Source organism: Panthera onca, chromosome A3 (assembly GCF_046562875.1).
Source record: "Panthera onca isolate mPanOnc1 chromosome A3, mPanOnc1 haplotype 2, whole genome shotgun sequence".
Lineage (NCBI taxonomy): Eukaryota > Metazoa > Chordata > Mammalia > Carnivora > Felidae > Panthera > Panthera onca.
This window is the reverse complement of record NC_138341.1, coordinates 108,991,959-109,011,954: the sequence shown is the minus strand read 5'-3', so window position 1 is coordinate 109,011,954 and position 19,996 is coordinate 108,991,959. Positions and strand designations below refer to the sequence as shown.

The window sequence follows — 19,996 nt, the reverse complement described above, 5'->3', positions numbered from 1 at the left end:
GACTCGGTCAGTTAAGTGACTGACTTCAGCTCAGGTCATGATCTCACATTCCATGGGTTCAAGCCCCACATGGAGCTCTGTGCTGACAGCTCAGAGCCTGGAGCCTGCTTCAGATTCTGTGTCTCCCTCTCTCTCTGCCCCTCTCACACTCACGCTCTGTCTCTCTCAAAAATAAACATTTAAAAAAAATTTTTCTAACTCAAATGAAAGTATATTAAAATGAGGTACTTTTTTTAACCTATGTGGGTTGTTTTTAATCCCTTATTTGTAAGACAGTGAATAGACAAACTTACACTCCTAATGAAAAATAAATTTGCTAATGAAAAGGCAATTTGATTATATGTATCAAAAGAGGCCTATTAATGTTCACTTCTAATATTAATAGATATATTTACTGTGTAATATTTGTTAATTAGGATGCAAAGATTTAGGTATGAAATTGTGCACATTAACATTATTAATAAGACTAAAAATCAGGAAAAATCTAATATTCAACACTAGGAAATTGAATGGCAAAATTATGGTATATTCCTACAAAGAAATACCACGTGGTCAGTAAAAACAGGACACAGAAATAATGACTGACATGGAAAGATGTTCACCTTATATTATGTAAAGAATCAGGTTTAAAAAAAATAGCATGCATAAGACTATGCTAAGTGAAATAAGCCAGTCACAGAAGGACAAATATGGCATGATTCCAAACTTATGGGGCACCTGGGTGACTCAGTGAGTTAAGTGTCCAGCTTTTGGTTTCGGGTCAGGTCATGATCTCACAGAGTTCGTGAGATCAAGCCCCGCGTCCGGCTCTGCGTTGAGTGTGGAGCCTGCTTGGGATTCTCTCCCTCTCTCTGCCCTTTCCTCTCTCTCTGTCAAAGATAAATAATTTTTTTTTTAAAATCACTATCCTAAAGCAAGTAGGAAGCCATCACTGGCTCCTAAAAACAAAAATCTTTTTCAACCTCAAAATAAATCTGCAGCCTGACAGGGTAGAAAAACAGCAATTTGGCAAATGCTGCTATGAACAAGTAGGAAAGTAAAATATTCAGATCTTTATTTAATAAGCTTCCACTTCTCCAGGAAGTGAACCACCAATAATCATGAACAAATGCAGAATAACAGCATTGAACCAGCACTTCTTTGGTCAACTATTCAGCCAGTGATCCTTTCTTTTGCACTTAATCTGACCATTTCTCTGCTGTTCAGGAATGTGTCGACTCCCTACTGTGGCTTCCCACAGCCACCTGACTTGGCAGTATGATGGTACTATCCAAACAGAATTTAAAGGCTGAGCTGCTCCCGGAGTTTACTAACCAAGACTTTGTGTTTCTTGGAAGCAAAACCTAAGAAAATGTGTCTTCCCATCACCATCTGGCAGTACCTAGTCCAAAGCACTTAATGGCTGAATGAAGGAACCACTAAGAGTCCTCCCAAAGGGCAGAATTCTCCTGTGTACAATTCATCTTTATATCCCCAGCTCTGAGCACAGGATACTCAGTAAACATTAATCAACTACACATTTGCCCATATAGATGGCACTGAATGAATACTACATCAAAAACATAAATGCATGGCAAATCCAACTTTTACAGTTCTCCAAAATGATACAAGAAGAATAAGAAAAGAATAGAAAGAATCAGTAGTTCATATGCCTAAGACTTGCGTGGGAAGGTTATTCAAAATACAGACTTCTTCCACACAAATACCTGTGGACAAAGTCTCAAAGCTGTTTTCATTATAACAGCCCCAAATTCAAGACCTCAAAAGTTCCGTCGACAGGCAAATGGATAAACAAGCCATGGTGGGTCCCTACAAAAAATACTCAGCAATAAAAAGGAAGCAAATACCGATGCATAAAACGTGGAGGAAATGCACAGACACTATGTTGAATGAAAGAAGCTGGACCCAGGACATGCTGCCTGATTCCTTGATCTACGGTGACAGGAAGCAGATAGTGGGGACCTACTGCAGAAGGGAGGAGGGACTCCCATAGGCAGAAGGAAGGAAACACTGAAGAAATATTCTACACCATGGTTGTGATTCTGGTGGCTCCATCTGTATGTATATCCGTTTACTGTATGTGAACTATACTTTGGTAAAAATCAATTTTCAAAGGAAACAAACAATTAAAAAACTCCCATAATCCACCAACTTAAAAAATGTTCCCTCCTCCAAATTCTGATTCTGTAGACCTATATTGGGAGCTGGGAACATTTTAATATTTTTGAGGTGTGGTGGGGAGAAAGAGCACAAGCAGGGGAGGGGCGGGGGGGGGGGGGTGGGGAGAGGATCACAAGCAGGCTTAGAGCCGACAGCAGTGAGCCCAATGCAGGGCTCGAACTCACAGTGAGATCATGACCTCAGCCAAAGTCGGACGCTCAACCGACTGAGCCACCCAGGCGCAACCCCCCCAACGGGAACATTTTTAACAAACGCACAAACGTTCTGATGCTAGCGGTCCTCAGATTACCCCCACCTTTTGATGGACAACCTGGGGTGGGATAAAACTACTTTCTCTGCAGCAACCTACCCAGACAGCCGAGAGTATGACTAACAAGGAAAACTTTGGGATAAAGAAACTCAAAACCTCAACTTGCCAAGTGATAGTTTGGTTCTTACCAAGGTACAAACAAGAGCTTTCAGAGCCGGCCAGGTTCAATGATAAAGCACATTTTAAAAGCCAATCCGTGGCTCTCTCTGCTTAAATCCCATCATTAGGGGATTATAGTTGAACTGCGGCTGCTCCATTAAATTCTGTTAAATGCTAACATTTGACCTAAATGCTTTTAATCCAAGACAAAAAAGGATTATTGGAACACATATCCTCAACTTATAGATGTTCAACTCCCTTTAATTAAATAAAAGGACTTAAATGGTTGCCTAATACATAGGGTCCTGCTTTAGAAAGTTTACAATCCTGACATTCATCCTAGCTATTATTATTCCCTTTAGGCAGCAGCGAATGAACCAGTTAGGGGTGGTTATTATTTGATCTTGTGATGACAGTTACGGTCATGGGGTATAACCGGGGGCGGGTGGGGGGGGGGGGGCGGGGAGAGGGCGATCTTCCCGCAGCCTTTTCCGAAACACTCCAAGAACTTTTGCTCTTATTTTTCAAACTGCCAGTCAGTACCCACTAGTAGTGGGCCATGATCTCAGCCAGAATTTGTAAGACGATGAAATTTAGCAGAACAAAAAAACCTCAGAGCACATCTCATGAGACAAGGGTGTCTAGTTTCAAGGTAAAATACTTTACTGTGGCTCAGTCAACACACACACACATACACAAGCCTAAAAGTCACTGATGTCACTAATGCCCTGCCGAGTGACATAGAAAGCATATTCCAAGTACCCAATTTAAATCAGGTTATCTTCTGGGCTTCAAGTAACATACCCATAGAAATAATTTGTCCAAGTGGTGCAAGATGAAGACACTGCTAAAGTGTCATACTATATCCTTGCTATAGGAAGAGACGGCCCAGAACAAAAGCCTCCGAGTGGCCCTTCTTCAGCATCTATCAGAGCCCTATACCAAACGACCTCCATGGCTGCTATCAAGAGAATCTCCAATCCCCGCAACGAGCTGGTGACAGCTTTCTGTCACCATCTCGGTTTGTAGACTTTTGTCTCAGGAGGAGAAGTTTCAAAGAAGCCGGATAAAACCTGGATTTCCGGAAGGGAGCCCAGAGTCGGCTGCCAGGTTCCATGTCAGAAACCTGCTGAGAACTCCAGGAGGAACAGTCCTTGAGAGGTTACACCCCTGGGGCCCATGAGGTGCCCCCATGTGACAACCCTGCTCTGAAGGCGGAAGAAAAGGCTTCGGGCAAATATTGCTGGACTACCTGGGTGTCCCCTGAAAATGGGAGTCGGGGGCCTCGGCCGCAAGGCCCCCTGGGAAGACATGGCAGATCTTCCTGGAACACCACAGGGTAAGGGAAGATCATTCCTATTCGAAAACAAGTATTTTATGAAGCATAATGTGAAAACCCCCAACTGCTAAAATGAAACAGAAGACGTTAAAGAACACTCTGTGCCTGCAGAAGACCCCTTCCGTCTCTTCTAGAGACAGGGCCCGAGAGGCCCGAGTACAGAAAAGGCTCTAGACCCAAACTGAACTCTAAATCCTAAGAGAGCTCTTAAATCCAGGCTGAGAGGGAACTGGATTTAAGCTGATGTCAGTTTACACACAGGCTGAGCCATGAAAAGTGACGGTCATGGGATCCAGAGGGCAAGACGCTGACTCATCGACTGCTCAGTTAGGGGAAGACGGGAGTCAGGCGTACAGTAAAAGGTCAAAGCAGCTAATGTTCTGCTGGTGTAGGGGCTTTAAAATACAAACTCATCAGTGATCCTTGTTCTTCTGACCTAATGTGGTAGCTGGCAGACACCTTCTGCAGTTGATCTCATCCAGCAGAAATTTCTTCCCTAAACTTTCTTTAAACACAATTATGACAAGACCTTGAGCCTCATTATCCTAACGATGCCTCTCCCACCCCAGGTACCATCCACATGGGCCACAATGACCTGCGGTTCCCAGGTCGGAGCTCAAGAAGCCTCCTCCTCCAAGAAGCATCCCTGGGTTTGCTGCCCCCCTTCCATGTTTCCATGGCACATGACTTCTAGGTCTAGCTCCCTGACCAGGCAGGGATAGGGACAGGGATACAGTGCCCACCACATAAAAGGCACTCAAATATTTAAGGAAAACTTGAACATTTTCCCAGAGGCAAGTCATACATCTGAAATAAAACTTGTCCCTGCCCTCCAGATTCACTCAGGGAAATCCTGTGCCCAGGACAAGTGAGGTGAGGACAGGTAATGGAGTAAATTAAAATATAGGCCAGAATTAAAATATAAATGTATATTTGAGAAAACCCAAGCAAAATCAAGTTTTATCGCGTTTACTTCTACTATATGATTTAACATATCATTTTGTACAAGTGGGTTTTTTTCTTTTTATTTAAAGACTACCTTAAATTATTAATCGGTAGTTTTAGGAGCCACTGGGAAGCTAATTTTGTACGGAATTTTAACAGCAAGATAAAAGCATGCTCAGAATTAACTGACTGCCTATTATATCCAAGATACAAATAGGATTTCACTTAACCCCTACAAAAATACCGGAAGGGCTATTATTCTCACCGTTTCACAACTCAGAAAACAGAGGCAGAGAGGCTGATTTTCCCTTGGACAAAAGCCAAGGGCAAGTGGCAGGCACAGCAATCCTGAGAGCATGAGAGCTGCTCCAGCATCCTTAGACACCAACGGCACGAGGCTCCGAAAAGGAGCACCCGCCAGAGGCCCAGACAGTTACGTGTAAAGGTCATTTTGGAAGAAGCTAAGAAAAGCCTCCCAGTTACTATCCAGGAATGGGAAAAAGCTTCCTCCTCCAGCACACCTCCAAAGGACCTTTGCCATCTGCCAGCTCCCCCACCACCCCTTTCCCAGTACAAAGACAAACTTGAGTGCTAAGGTGACTTCTAGGGATGGCTGTGCCCTGCTAACCCTGTGGCCGCCTCGGTGCTGCTCCAGCCCCCGGCTCCACCCTCCCTTTCCAGCACAACTGAGGACTCGTGCTCCCTCTCCTCCTGCAGGGGAAGCCTCCGGAAGGCACAGAGTCACCTCCAACTGCTTTGCCACGGCTGCCTGGACTGGGAAAGGCTCAGGTGCTAGCAGAAGCATTTCCCACAATCCTTCACCCCATCGCCTCAAGCTCAATGTACTTATCAGCCCTCCCTCTGAACTACTCTTCAGACTACACCATTCCTCTCTGGAACGTTCTTATCAGTTCCTCCAGCCCCCAGTGCCAAAGCCAGATTTCCTTCCCTCACCTGCAGACAGAGGTCAAGCTTGTCCTTCCCTCCTTTCCTAACTAACTGCCCATGACACCTGCTTGGTTTTGCTGGACTTTGGCACCTTTACTCAGTCCCCTCCACCACCTGCTTCTTTCCTACCGTCCGTTACATCTGCAAATCCCTTCTGCAGTTATCTTTTTTCTCCTCACGCAACCCCCGCTTTATCAAGACTTCTGTCTCCTCCTCACACACTTTCCCAAGATAAGGAAAAGGGCACTCTGAAATTTCACCTACACTGATGGACTACCTGATGACTGAATGTGGGTTTGCCTAAACTGCACTGCAATTACCTGGGGCTGAGATGCTGTAATTCTTCTCCAGGTTAACCCCAAGTACACAGTGATCAAAATAATAGGTTTCCCCTGACCTTCAATAAATGGGAGCCTTTTCCCTGACCGTCAATAAACATCTCATGCCTGGGAGTATGTCATATATAGGTTTTTTTCTGCAAAGGAACATATTCCTCCTAATTCATAAAAAAAAATATATATATATATCCATTCAATACAGAGACTGCAACCACTTAGAATCCTGTGCTACAGATGTACAGCTTTTTTTTTTAGTGTCTGAACCTAACATTTTGATAATCCCCCAACCTTAAAGGATTAAAAAATTGATGTATTCATCTATAAAAGACTCCAGCTCTCCATGAAGTTTGTTTAGTCTGTACTCCTTTTTGTTTGTGTACTTAGTTTTCCTTGAACCCTGAAAATTCTGCATAAAAGAAAACATAAAAGGCACACAAAGCCTTGGATGGCTGGGGGCTGGACCTCACTCAGACAAGGTAAACGAGCACCTGAAACACACCGTATCTGACATTTCAGCTGTTGCAGATGGGGTTCTAAGGTCACTCTTTCTCACATGTTTAATGAAGAGCACTGCCTTCTAAGAGTTGTATAAATGTTAATGTTCGGTTATTTAAATATTGTCAGACGGCACTGCGAAACTCAGGCTGGAGACTTTCTAGTAACACAGCTGGGCAAGCTGGAGCTGCAGGCTCCTCACCCGCCCACAGACACACACGCAGACATAGTTGTGTATCTTCGGAAAACCAGACACACAGCCACGGACGGGAGCACATGGTCACAGATGCGTGCGTGCGGAAATGGACCCTGCAGCCCCAGATGCACACGCAGACAGAGACACAGACACAGACGCTAATTCCCCCAAAGCAGAGTTCACGTACCAAGAAATGGTCTTACCTGCAGAAGGAAATCTTACCCTGTCCACAAAAACATTCGTTCATTAGCATCCCACCCACCAACTCTCTGCTGGCATCTGTGCTGGGCTGGGACCGTTCTAATGCTCAGCCTGAGACGCTTCAGGTACCGAAGGAATTTCAGCTTTTATAACCCACACAGGCTCGCCAAAATTGTATAACCACACCACCTAGTCAGAAATGCTATCCATCTGTATTACACAACAGCCACCACCTGGTTACGAACGGTTACTGCACACTTCTAATTCGGCCTGCTTACCCTCAGTCTGTAGCAGGTTTCTACGTGGCACCTGGATATTCTATTGTGGAAACCAACCAGTCGCTGGGATTACATTTCTCAAACCCATACAAACAAGGGTAATTAAAACCTATCTTTCCAAACACTCTGTTCAGATGAACAAGTCCACCCACACTACTTTCAGCTCCATGAAAGGGGGGGGATTAATTTTGCTTCCTGGTAATTTCTCATTTCCCCCCTTGGGAGCCCCAAAACAATTGTTTTCAAAGGTCAAAGACTTTCAAAGATTAAAAATACATTTTCAAGGCATGATGTCTTCACTCCAATGATAGGAAAAGCAACGAGTAACTGCAATACGGACAGCCAAGGGCTGGAGCCCTGCTGCGTGTGGTACCCGCTATGCAGGTCCCAGCTGCAGAGGCCCCACTGGAGAGTCGAAGCGCCTGAAGAAACACAGAGGCATGTGCCTCTGGTACCCATAAGACGGAAGGAGTCACACCCGTACTCAGACTTTGTCCTTTCCGGTCCTGACTCCAGGCCAGGGCCTGCCAGAAGCCTGGGTGGTGGGCCTCTGGGCCCCTGGGGATGTGCCGTGAGAGGGCAAGTACCACCTCCATCTCCCCAACACCACACGGGGACCACAGGCTCAGAGGAGAAGCAGCCGGGCAGAAGGGGCATCCACCAGCAGCAGAGTACATCTTGAAAGATGTGATAAAGGCAGAGGAGGAGACAGGACAACCTAGAGAGCAGCCTGAGAGTGACTCATCCATGAACGATCTTAGGGAAGTCCGTGGTGGGCACAAGAGAAAGATGCCAGTTGACTGGAGGAGAGGCCACAGTAGAAGCTGAGGAGGAGGTTGGGAGCCAAGAGCTTGCAGTGTCCAGGAGCAGAAGACTCACCCCCACAGGTCGCCAGAGCACAGGTCACACGTGACACACCCAAAGCATCGGGGTGACAGGCCCAGGGAGACCAGAAGGCCCCTCGCTCCAAAGTGAACCGGGAGAGAAGACCCAGTATATAGCCTACGGAAAAAATAATCCAGTCCCTGTACCCTGAACACAAGAACTGTCCTTGGGATGTTCTATGAAGATTCTCACCTCAAAAAGGTTAAACTGCAAGAACCAAAAGAAAATTTCAATTTGGAACAAAAGAGTGAAGAATTAAAAAAAAACAAAACAGTTGTTATTTTTTTTTTTAAAAAAAAAGGGGAACAGAACCAAAAGATGACAAGCTGGGGGTGTTAAAGAAGCGACAAACACAAGTGAAAACTGGAGGAAGTAGCAGAAAACTAATGGGTGGAGGACAAGCTAAAGAAACATGGGCAGACAAGGAGAAGTCCAGAAAGGCAGTTAACAGTCCACAGATGAGAACCACAGAGGGACAAAAGCAAAGAGCAAAACCAAGACATGAACAACCTATGCTCCTTGACTAGACTTAAAGAGAACAAAGAAGCCAGTCATGTTGTAGGGCTCCCGTATACATGAAATGTCCAGACAGGGCAAATCTCGAGAGACAGAAAGTAGATTAGTGGTTGCCTGGGGCTGGGGTGGAGGTGGGGGACAAGAATGGGGAGGGACTGTTAATGAGTTTGAGATTTCTTTATGGGATGAAGAAAATGTTCCAAACTTGAAAGTGATGGTTATGCAAGTCTGATTCACTGGAGGCCACTGAACTGTATGTGCTAAAGGGGAGAACTTTGTCGTGTGTGAATTCCATCTCAATAAAACTTTTTTTATAAAGAACCAATGGGATAGAAAATATAAAAAAGATACAGAATAAAAACCATCTACTCTGAGATTGAGAAAAATCTGAGTACAGAGATCACAAAGGCACACCAAATTCATGCAAAATCAGAGACAAAAAACCTATACTTGGTCACATCCTGGCAAAATAATTTAGCTACAGGAAGAAAAAGGTGTAGAAACATCCAGAGAGAAGGAGAAAATATTTGGTTTACTTAATAGCAATGATAAAGACGAGCCCCAGGATTTTCCAAGGCAGCATGAAAATGCCAGAAGGCAACAGAAAGTGAAGACAGAGGACCGAGGAAAAGGTTTCCCCAAAGAATTTTATACCCACACAAGCTGCCCTTAATGTAGGAAAACCAAAAAGTGCAACCTCAGATATGTGCAGGCTAAGAAAAAGGGGGTAGGGGGAGGCTGAGAGGTTGAGGTTTATTATTCCAACCACGTAAGAGGCAAAATCCAGGGAGGCCACTAATACACAGGGCTGCTAATCATGTATGCCAACCCCAACCGTCAAGGTCAGGGCAAAACTAAATAATGAAGATAAACCTAATTATAAGACTGAATGCAATGTCAAATTATTCTCTAAGCATATGCTAGGTGATATGAAAAATGTAATAACAATAAAGCAGATCAAGCAAGATTACATTAATAAAGACTGAAGACAGGCAGTAAAATCATGCTGAACCCCATCTTGCAAACAGGCAGAAGTTTTAAAACACCATTAGATCTTAGCGACAACTACTAGAGAAACAGGGGTGGGTTTTTTGGGGTTTGGTGTGTGTGTGTGTGTGTGTGTGTGTGTGTGTGTGTGTGTGTGTGTGTGTGTGTGTGTTAAAGGAAACCACATTAAAATTTGAAACATTACAGACTAAAACACAAACCAAACTGTAAATGAGTTAAATTCAACCTATTCTCAGATGCACCAGAAAATAAACACCAACACCCAACAATATACCTTAAAGTGACACACAAGTAAAGCAACAGTAATGCTGCCTCGTGATTTTTTAAGTAACAGACACAATGAAATCATGCTAGGAAGTAATAAATGCGGGAAAAGTAATAAATGGGGCAAACTTCACATTGGTAAAAAGTAAAAAATTCACAAATGAAGCATCATGTCAGTTTTTATTTCCAAACATTACTTCATGGACATAAAAAAGGTTCATAAACACACCTGTCTCCAAGAAGATGGGTGCAAGAGGGTGGAGGGACAGGGGCACAGGCTGCATCTCCATGTGAGTTTTCTTATCAATTAGAAAACCTGACCAATAAAATGAATAAAGCAAATATGATAGGTACCAGACTGTGCACCCCACAGAAAACAGAACCTAATTTCATTGGCTAAAGAGCATTTGTGAAAACTGACCATCATCGCAAACGAAAAGTTCAACCCCCACAAAAAGGAGCATTTATTTTTTCCTCACTACCTGAGGATAATGCCCAAAGAGATCAAAAGAATTATTAACCAACAAAGTCTAACAACTTCAAAATTTTCAACCTTTCTCCAAAATAACTATTGGGTCAAAGGTGAAGCTGAAACTGTAAGCACACCCTTACGAAAAGGAAGAATAAGCAATAAAATATCATACACAAAGCGTAAGAAATTAGAGAAAGAAAAATTAGCTAGAAAATAAGAAAAAAAAAAAATTTGATAAATACATCCAAGAAGGGTCTTGAACACACCTCCCAAGGCCAAAGCAGATAGAAACCTTCCACTCAAAAATACACAGGCCCAATTAGCTTCCCAGGCAAATGTCTCCAAGCACTAAGGAATAGTCACTTCCTATGCTACTCAGCTGCAGAGCACTGGAAAAGGAGAAAAAGACTGGTGAACCATTTTAGAAATCTAGTACCATCTTGATCTCCAACTTAACAACGAAAAGGAAAAAAACCTAGTATCACAACTCACATCAACAGGTAGAAAGAAGAAAGCCTATAAGACCAATGAAAACCAAAAAGGCTCTGGATAAAACATCATCAATTTTCAAATAACTCTTAGCACATTCGACACAGAAGAAAACAAGTCCTCCAAAAGAATCCCTATCTCATGCCAACAGCCAGTGATACTCACTCCGAAAAACCCCAAGTGGTACCCATTAAAGCCAGAAACAGATGGAGTATGATAGCCTCCACTATAGAAGTCTGTCCTAATTCCTACAATATGAAAAAAGGTTTTAAAAGTTCTAACACTGGAGAGGCGCCGGGGTGGCTCAGTAGGTTAAGCGTCCTACTCTTGAGTTTGGCTCAGGTCACAATCTCACAGTTTGTGAGATCGAACTCCCACTCCCCCTCCCCCAGTTGGGCTCTGGCTGACAGCATGGAGCCTGCTTGGGATTCTCTCTCTCCCCCTCTGCCCTCTCCCAACTCTTGTGCACTTATGCACTCTCTCATAATAATAAACTTTAAAAAAAAAGTTCTAATACTAGAAATGGAAAGACAAAGTAATGATTTATAGGTAATGAGTCTAACTCAGAAAATGAGTTTAAAAACCTAGAATAAAATACTTCAGAAAGGTAGGTCATTACAAAATAAACACAGAATGGGCTCCTGGGTGGCTCAGTAGGTTAAGCTAAGCATCTGACTCTGGATGTTGGCTCAGGTCATGATCTCATGGTTTTTGAGATTGAGCCCCATGTCAGGCTCTGCACTGAAAGCAAGGAGCCTACTTAAGACTCTCTCTCTCCCTGACCCTTCTCTGTTTCTGCGCATGCGCTCCCTTTCCCCCCTCTCAAAATAAAAATAAAAATAAAATTGGTTTAAAAAATGAACACAGAAAAAACATCCCAAACACTAGCATTAACTCATGATTTACTCACCTTGTAAAGTATCATATACATGCACGCACAAGTATACTTACTAGCAAAGGAGGTGGCAACACAACGATTACTTTAGTCGATTCTGTAAAGCAAGATTCTGAGTATTTCTTCTTTACATTCCCCTGATTTTTTAAGTTTTATGTCCCTCCCATTATTAAGGGACAAATCAGAAGTAGTTCAAATCTTAGTGCCTGTAAGTGTAGTAAATCTAGGACCAAAAAAATATGCAAAGCAACTAAAAGGCTAACCTTAAAACAAATACTGAAAAAAATGTTGAACTCTTCAGAAATCATTATGCATTTGAAAATATTTGATTAATGTAATCTCTGGTTTATGTTTTCCTTTTAAGGACAAAATCTGAACTGTTTTGAGAAAACATCCTTTTATCTGGGTGGTTATTTCTGCTTTTCCAAATAAATGTTATATACTGACATTTTAACGTTGAAAAATGGAGTAAAACAACAGAGAAAGTTTAGGATTATCAACTGGACAGAAACTACTCTGATTCTGTAATGAGCCAACTTGGGGTGGGGAAATAATTCTGGAAACACGAAGAGCAAAGGCGCTGACTTACAGCACCCCCTAGTGTTACAACATTCAACTGGCACTTGGTAAAGTAAATTGGAAAATACAAAACGGCCTCAATAAACTTCCGGAAAATTTCAAACATACAGAAAGCTAAACAGAATTAAAATACATTTTATATACAACTTACTTCCAACTATGCATTGTTCTATGTGCAATGTCTGTATTTCATCAGAAGTGTCAGAGACCACCAGGCGTCTCCAACAAGAGTCCTCTCTCACTCAATTTATTATTTCAAAACCCCTTGATTTTAAGCTGGGGACACAACCAACAAAATTCAGGCAACATCTCCCGGCTTCCCCTGCAGCTAGATGTGACCACAGGACTATGTTCTGGCCAATGGGATGTGCATGGAAGTACGTCCTCTCCTTCCCGCTAGCTGCAAGAACCATCTTGAGCCATGTTACTAAGTCAGTATGCTAGCAACGGTGAAGCAATAAGAAAAAAAGGAGCCAGGTTACGTGACAGAAAAAAAGCTTCTATTTCATATGTGGTAATATTAGAATTACCAAAACTATACTCTTTAAAAAAAAAACATGTAGGCACAGACACAATGTGGCAAAACAACACATTTTAGAATTAACCCCAGTTACTAAATTTTCAAAAGGAAATGGATCAGTACACATTTCAAACCTAGATGAATGTTATTTTCCTTCAAACGGTAGCTTCATGATCAAGGGTAAACATCTGGGTGAGATGAGTAAATTGACTGTTCACCTTGACTATCAAAGACTTCAATAAATGGGCTTGGCTTCTCTGACATTTAAAGGCTACTTGTTCATGGTCTCAAAGCATGACTCAGAATGTGTACTGACAGCACATGCCAGAACTCCAGCACTGAAAGTAAAATCAAGTTTCTCCGGCTCTCAAAGTAAATCCATTATAAAGACTGCATCCTCCAAACCCAAGATTCACATCACAGCACGGCCTAGTCAGCACCATGCAGAACACAAGGATTAGCGGGAGAAAGCACTTCACTGGGAGTCCAGAAGCCCACACTGCAGACTAAGCACAGTGGCATATGTGCAGGAGAGTCATTAACTAGTGGGCCTCACGTGTTTTGCTCTATAAAAGAAGGGTGTTGACCTACCTCTGTGGTTTCTGCACTTCCGTTTTTTGTAATGGAACAAGCATTCTCAAATCTTATTCAACGCCTGGAGAAAGGGAAAAAATCACAAGTAGGTGGGTGAGGTCATTAAAATAGGGACTCCACGCTCTTCACTGTAAAGTTTTAATACATATTTTCCAGAAATAAAACTAAAAAGTCCAGCCGGTAAATCAAAGAGTCCATAACTTAAGAGAACTTTGCTGAAAGCAGCAAGAAAACTACCCTGACCAAATTTCCTATCAGCAGCCTGCAAATGCTCCACTCCACCCTACCACCTCTTATCACTGTTGGGTTCTCCTAACACAACGCTCGGATTTTGAATGCGGGGGGGGGGGGGGGGGGGGGGGTCAAAGAGCAAGAAGGGCAAAAATCAATTACTTTAAGTCATTTTAAAATAGCCAGTTTTTACAATTTAATTATTTGGGTTAAAAAAATATAGGACACACTTATCAGAACGGAGAAAACAAAAATGAAAACTGCTGAGATGATACACCAAGTTCTGATCAGGACACAGAGCATTTGGGACTCCCATACTGTCCTGGTCAGTACATAAAATGGCACAACCACTTTGGAAAAAGCTTGGCCATTCCTTATAAGGTTAAAAGACACATTTACCCTATGACCCAGTAATGTTACTCCTGTTCATTATGTAAATGTAAACTTCTGCTCGATCCAAAACGTGCACATAAATGTTTATGATGGCTTTATTTATGGTAGCCCAAACCTGGAATCATTCACCTTTAGCCAGTGAATGGATAAACCAATGTGGCATATCCCTGCTAATGAGAGGTCATCCCACACCCATCAGATAAGGCCAGTACAAAAGAGTTTAATAATACCAACTGTTGGGAAGACTGGGGATAAACAGGAATTTTCCCACTCTCTTGCCAGAAATGTAAATTGGTTCAAACACTTGGCAAAACAATTTGGTGGCAGCTAGCAGGTTGAAGAGGTGTGTGCACTATGATCCGGCAATGTCACTTCTCAGCATCTTGACCCTGTTTTTAACAGTACATAACCAATACATCAACAGAATATAAAAGTTAAGTTCTGCTACTTAAACAGAATTTAAAAAGAGCAGTTAAAATGAACTCTATCTAGCTACTCAGGTCAGCATGCCTTGAAAACATTCCTGAATGAGCAGACTACAGAACACGTATCACATGAGATTGCTTACTTAAGGTTTTAAATCATGTAGTCAATACTGTATGTGATGTGGGTTTATGGGTATATAAACATGTAATTCAAAAGTGAAAATATCGATGCAGGGTTACCTCTGGGAGAGAAGGGAAGGAGAGGACACCAGTAAAGAATACAGAGTATATAAAATGTTTTATTTTCTTTAAAAGGAAAGAAGAAAGGAAGGAAGGCCTAAAGCAAAAACAGCATGTTTAGATTTATTAAATCTGAGTATCTGGCATATGAGTGTTCATTCTTTGATTTTTTTTTTACATTTGAAATTTCACAATTAAAAAGCAAACTCTTAAAGGATACACAAAAAAACAGATGCATAAAAACTGGTACAAGTAGTTGCCTGCTGAGAAGGGAGAGGCAATCAGACAAGGAGGGAGACTTAATTTCCTTGACTGTCCTCAGTACCTCTTAAATTTTGTTCCATGTATATCCATTATCTATTTTTCTTTAATTACAAACACATCTGATGTCCTCATCACCTCCAATCCCACCTCCCCCTTAGGGGGATTTTCATTTACAATCAGGCAAGGCCACTGAAGAGGCAATGGAGATTCCAGACTCCTGACTGGGCCACATTTGAGCTCCATCATCTCAAGAGGTCATTTAACCTGCTCCTCTCCAAGGGTCACGCCACTTCTAAGACCCTACCTTCTGTGAAAACACAAACCTATCCCCATAAACCAGGGAACAGGAAGCAGTTCTCCTGTGACCACAGCAGGAAAACTTAGAATCTGTTACAACAGCTCCACACAGACCATCAGTGGGATTGCCTCATTTCCTCTGGAAATGGAATAAAGTGGGCAGAGATGTATTCAGATAGTTACTATTTCTCAATACTCGAGGAGGTAGGAGGGCAGGAAGCTGAGGGGATCATTTATCTGAGGACTTCTTAATGAACTAAGAAGCAGAAGTCCTGGTGGAGAGGACAGGTGGAGGATGAAACTAGAGGAGTGAACAGATGACATAAGGAACAACAACAGTCAAGGGTCTGGCTGAGCCCAGAACTTGGACATGGGTGATAGAAAAAGTCACTCTGATACCTGTTTTCTCTCCAGCAGAGCATGACGGACAAAACAAAACAAAACAAAACAACACAGAGAAGTTACAACAGCAGGACTGTGCCACTGAGGAAGGCTGGGAAGTCACCCAGACAATTCAGTGAGGAAACCAAGATGTCAGCAAGAGGACAGTCACATGACTCCCTGAGGAGTCCGCAGCAGGTAAAAAGGGTGAGGAAGGGAAGTGGAAGCCAAGAGAGCACCGGAGTGCCTGAGGATCAAGAACTAGGAGATGAGAATGAGAGAGACCTAGGGAAGGACAGGATGTGTGCAGAGAAGACGCTCTCGAGCTCAAGATTCCACACGTGTCATCTGGGAGAGGACAAGGCCCAGGAAAGCGGAAGTAACTGGAAATAAAAGTTCCAAAAAAGATCCTGTGAAGGGAGGGTGAGGTTTGGATTGGAGGCGGGAGGAGCCAACAACACAGAGACAATGTTAGAAGACACAGCAGAAAGAAAAGGAGCAAGCCAGGAGGCAACATTCTCAAGGAACATTAGGAACGGTTAAGAAGTTGGTAGATGGCAAAGGTAAGGGGAGGGCGGGGCCACAGACTGGTGTGGCCTTGAAAATGGCAGGCTTTGTAAAGATGAAGGCTGGAGGTCACCGTCCGCTGTTCTCTCCATCTGGAAGGAGGGCACATCCAGGGAATTCCTATTCACATTTGAGATCTCTGGTAAAATCACCAATTCCTCAGAAAATCCTTCCCAGACACCTCAAAATCAAAATCAAATCACACACTTTGCTTTGCCATCCCCTCCAAAGCAACAACCACAATTCATACCAAGTATCCCTCGTCATTCAAATGTACGCTCTTCTTGGGCTCACTCAATGAGAAATCCACATTTTTCTTAATCTACTTGGTTCCTAAGCTTTGGCTAACAAAAAATACAACTTCAGAGAATAAAGGATACATCTAAAATTTATCCAGAGAGCCACCGAATCAGGAAGGCTTCTGGTTCTCTGGTAAACTGGGCTTTAGAACACCTTAACCACACACACTTAAAAATAGTCTGCTTGGGGGCACCTGGGCAGCTCAGTCACTTAAGAGTCTCTTTTTTTTTTTTTAATTTATTTTTTTAATGTTTATTTATTTTTGAGAGAGAGAGAGACAGAGCACGAGTGGGGGATGGGGGCACAGAGAGAGAGGGAGACACAGAATCTGAAGCAGGCTCCAGGGTCCGAGCTGTCAGCACAGAGCCCAACGCGGGGCCCGAAGCCACAAGCCGTGAGATCATGACCTGAGCTGAAGTCAGACACTCAACCGACTGAGCCACCCAGGCGCCCCAAGAGTCTAACTCTTGATTTCAGCTCAGGTCATGATCTCATGGTGTGTGAGTCTGAGCCCCCCAACAGGCTCTGTGCTAACAGTGTGGATCCTGCTTGGGATTCTCTCCCCCCGCTCCTTCCCTCTGTCCCCTCCTCACTCACTCTCACCCTCTCTCTCTCAAAAAAAAAAAAACAAAAACTAAAAACATAAATAAAATAAAAATTTTTTAAAAGTAGTCTGCTTGACTGTAAGAATTCCAAATACTGTCAAAATTTGCTTTTTATTTTTTCATTTAATGTGATTCTCACTGTATTGCTGACAGGAATATAATCATGTATAAGCTTTCTTATAAAAAATATGGAAATATAAAAGAGCATACATAAAATCAGAATCTACTGCTTGTAAATCATTCAAAAAATCCTAACACTACTGAATAATTGCTTAACATCCCTTCAATAGGCAGGCACTTGCATTAACTGCTGGTGGGAATAATAATGATTGGCTTAACATTTCTAGATGGTCATTTAACAACATCAAAAGCTCTAAAAATACACACAGCCTTTGACCCAATAATTCTATTTATAAGGAATTTAACAAAATAATTAAAATAGGCTCAATTTTTCATTATGAGAACGTTCACCTAAAAGAGTACACAGAACAATCCAGAACTGGAGGGGAAAATACTAATGTCTAAACTGGTTGGTTAAATTATGGATACATTCTTAGAATATTGTGGGGGCTTAAAATTTTGGTAACAGAAGTACCCACTGACATGAAAGATAATGTGTTGAGCGTGTCCCTGAAAGGAGGAAAAGGCGGGTTACAAAACACACTGAACACTTCCATTACAGTGTGTACATACACACATGGAAAACAGGAAAAACACCAGTGTTTGGTGATTTTGTGATTACCTCCATATGACAGGATGACTTTTTGCTCTTTTTTGATTTTTGCTTTTTCTACAGTGTGTGTATCATTTTAAAGATTTCGTTTTTTAAAGTAATCTCTACAGTTAACGTGGTGATCGAACTCAACAACCCCAAGATCAAGAATCGTATGCTCTATCAACGAAGCCAGCCAGGAACCCCTATTTTCATTTTTAAACTTTAAGTCACTGCCTAAGGACAGTACTAAAATAAATATGCAGGCAAGACAAACTAGGTGAAATTAAGGCACTCAAATCCTTGTAACGAGATGCTTAGCCCCTCATTTCCAAGGACTTATTGACAGCAGCTGAGTAACTAAAGAAACCAAAAGGTGTGGTCAGAAGGGAGGCACTCCAACCTTCTGCAAACTTTCAGAGTGGAGGACTCCTGATTTACCTGTATTTCCTCACAGCCCTGTATTCTCTTCAGCTACTTCCAAAGGCTGTTGTCATCTAAAGACAGTACTGTACTGCACTTCTTCACATGTTTCTAGGTAAAATTCTTCATTTTAAAAGAAATGAGAAATATTCACTGGACCCTAAAAAAGGGGAGCACTGAGTAATGAACAGAATTATTGAACCACTATGCTATACACCTGAAACTAATATAACACTATATGGTAACTACACTGGAATTAAAATTAAAAATTAAAAAAAAAAAAAAAAAAAAAAAAGAAGAGGGATGCCAGGGTGGCTCAGTCTGTTGAGCATCCAACTCTTGATTTCCACTCAGGTCATGATCTCACAGTTGGTGGGTTCAAGCCCCACATGGGGGCTCCTCACTGTGAGTGCAGAAATTCTCTCTGCCCCTCTTCTGCTCATGCTCTCTCTCTCTCAAAATAAAGAAAGAAATAAACTTAAAAAATTTAAAAATTTAAAAAAAGAAATGAGAACTATTCATTGGACCCTAAACTTCAATGTATTATAACCTAAAATTACATTTATATATAATGCAAAATTTATATTTAATATTTTTATGTATATAAGCATAAACATTAACTTATTAAAATCATAATCTAATATTATATCTAAAATCATAAGCTATAAAACATTTGTGATTCTTGGGTAAAAGAGAAAACTAGTTTAAAAAATCTGTATACATATATGTAAATTTTAAATACATTAAAAAAAATTTTTTTTTCTTCTCAAGCCAGGGAATAAATGAAATAACATCTAGAAAATACTGCCTTATCAAGCAAATTAATTGAACCGGTTCAGAACCATTTTCCAGGCAATGGGAAACCTCTCAATTTGACAGGGAAAAAAATGAGAAAGGGAAGCTGAAAAAAGCATCGTTTGATGATGAGTATATGCTATTACACAGCCCGTGAATACAAGTGGTTGTTATGAAATACCCAAAAATCCAAAAGCTTAAAAGTTGAAAACACTACTTAATGTACATAAAAACAATGTGGGCCTTGAGCCACCCAACCCAAGAGCACCAGCCCCATGGGACTACTAAGCACTTGAACCGTAGGCAGCCCAACTGAGATGTGCTGTTAAGTATAAAATACACATCAAACTCCAAAGACTTACTATGGGGAAAAAAAGCACATCTTACTAATAATTTTATATTATGTGAAACGATAATTTTTTAATATATTAAGTTATAAAACCTATTACTAAAATTAATATTACCTATGCCTTTTTACTTTGTTTACTAAAGCTACTAGAAAAATCACATATGTGACTCCCATTATAATTGTATCGAACAGTACCGGTCTAAAGAAAGTGGATACCAGGAAAAGAGAAAAAAGTTACTGCAGAGTACACAACCATGGTAATCATGATGAGACTTCCATCCAGAGAGTATGTTGTGATACTGATTTTACAAGCACACATGCACACAACACAGGCAAGGCCACGTATCTTAGCCCAAACATCAGAACGCTGTAGTACTATGCTCCACCACCAGTTCTGTAGCCTGCCCTCTGATGGAGGGGAGCAGGTGCCATAACCTAATTTCTCACACTCACAGCACCAGA

General features: G+C 41.8%; 1 protein-coding gene across 7 annotated transcripts in view; it reads right to left on the bottom strand.

Moving 5' to 3' along the window:
- The window catches only part of SLC23A2 (solute carrier family 23 member 2), a 132,886-nt gene that overhangs the window by 81,296 nt on the left and 31,594 nt on the right, over positions 1-19,996 (bottom strand). For 3 of the 7 annotated variants that reach the window (XM_060612901.3, XM_060612912.3, XM_060612953.3), the window contains one exon: positions 13,550-13,613. The exons of 1 other annotated variant lie outside the window; for it this stretch is intronic. The gene's annotated coding sequence lies outside the window, so the exon portion shown is untranslated. Of the gene's footprint in view, positions 1-7,054; positions 7,179-13,549; positions 13,614-14,406; positions 14,566-19,996 lie in introns of those variants that run through there. 3 more of the 7 variants (XM_060612922.3, XM_060612932.3, XM_060612963.3) reach the window with 3 other exon arrangements.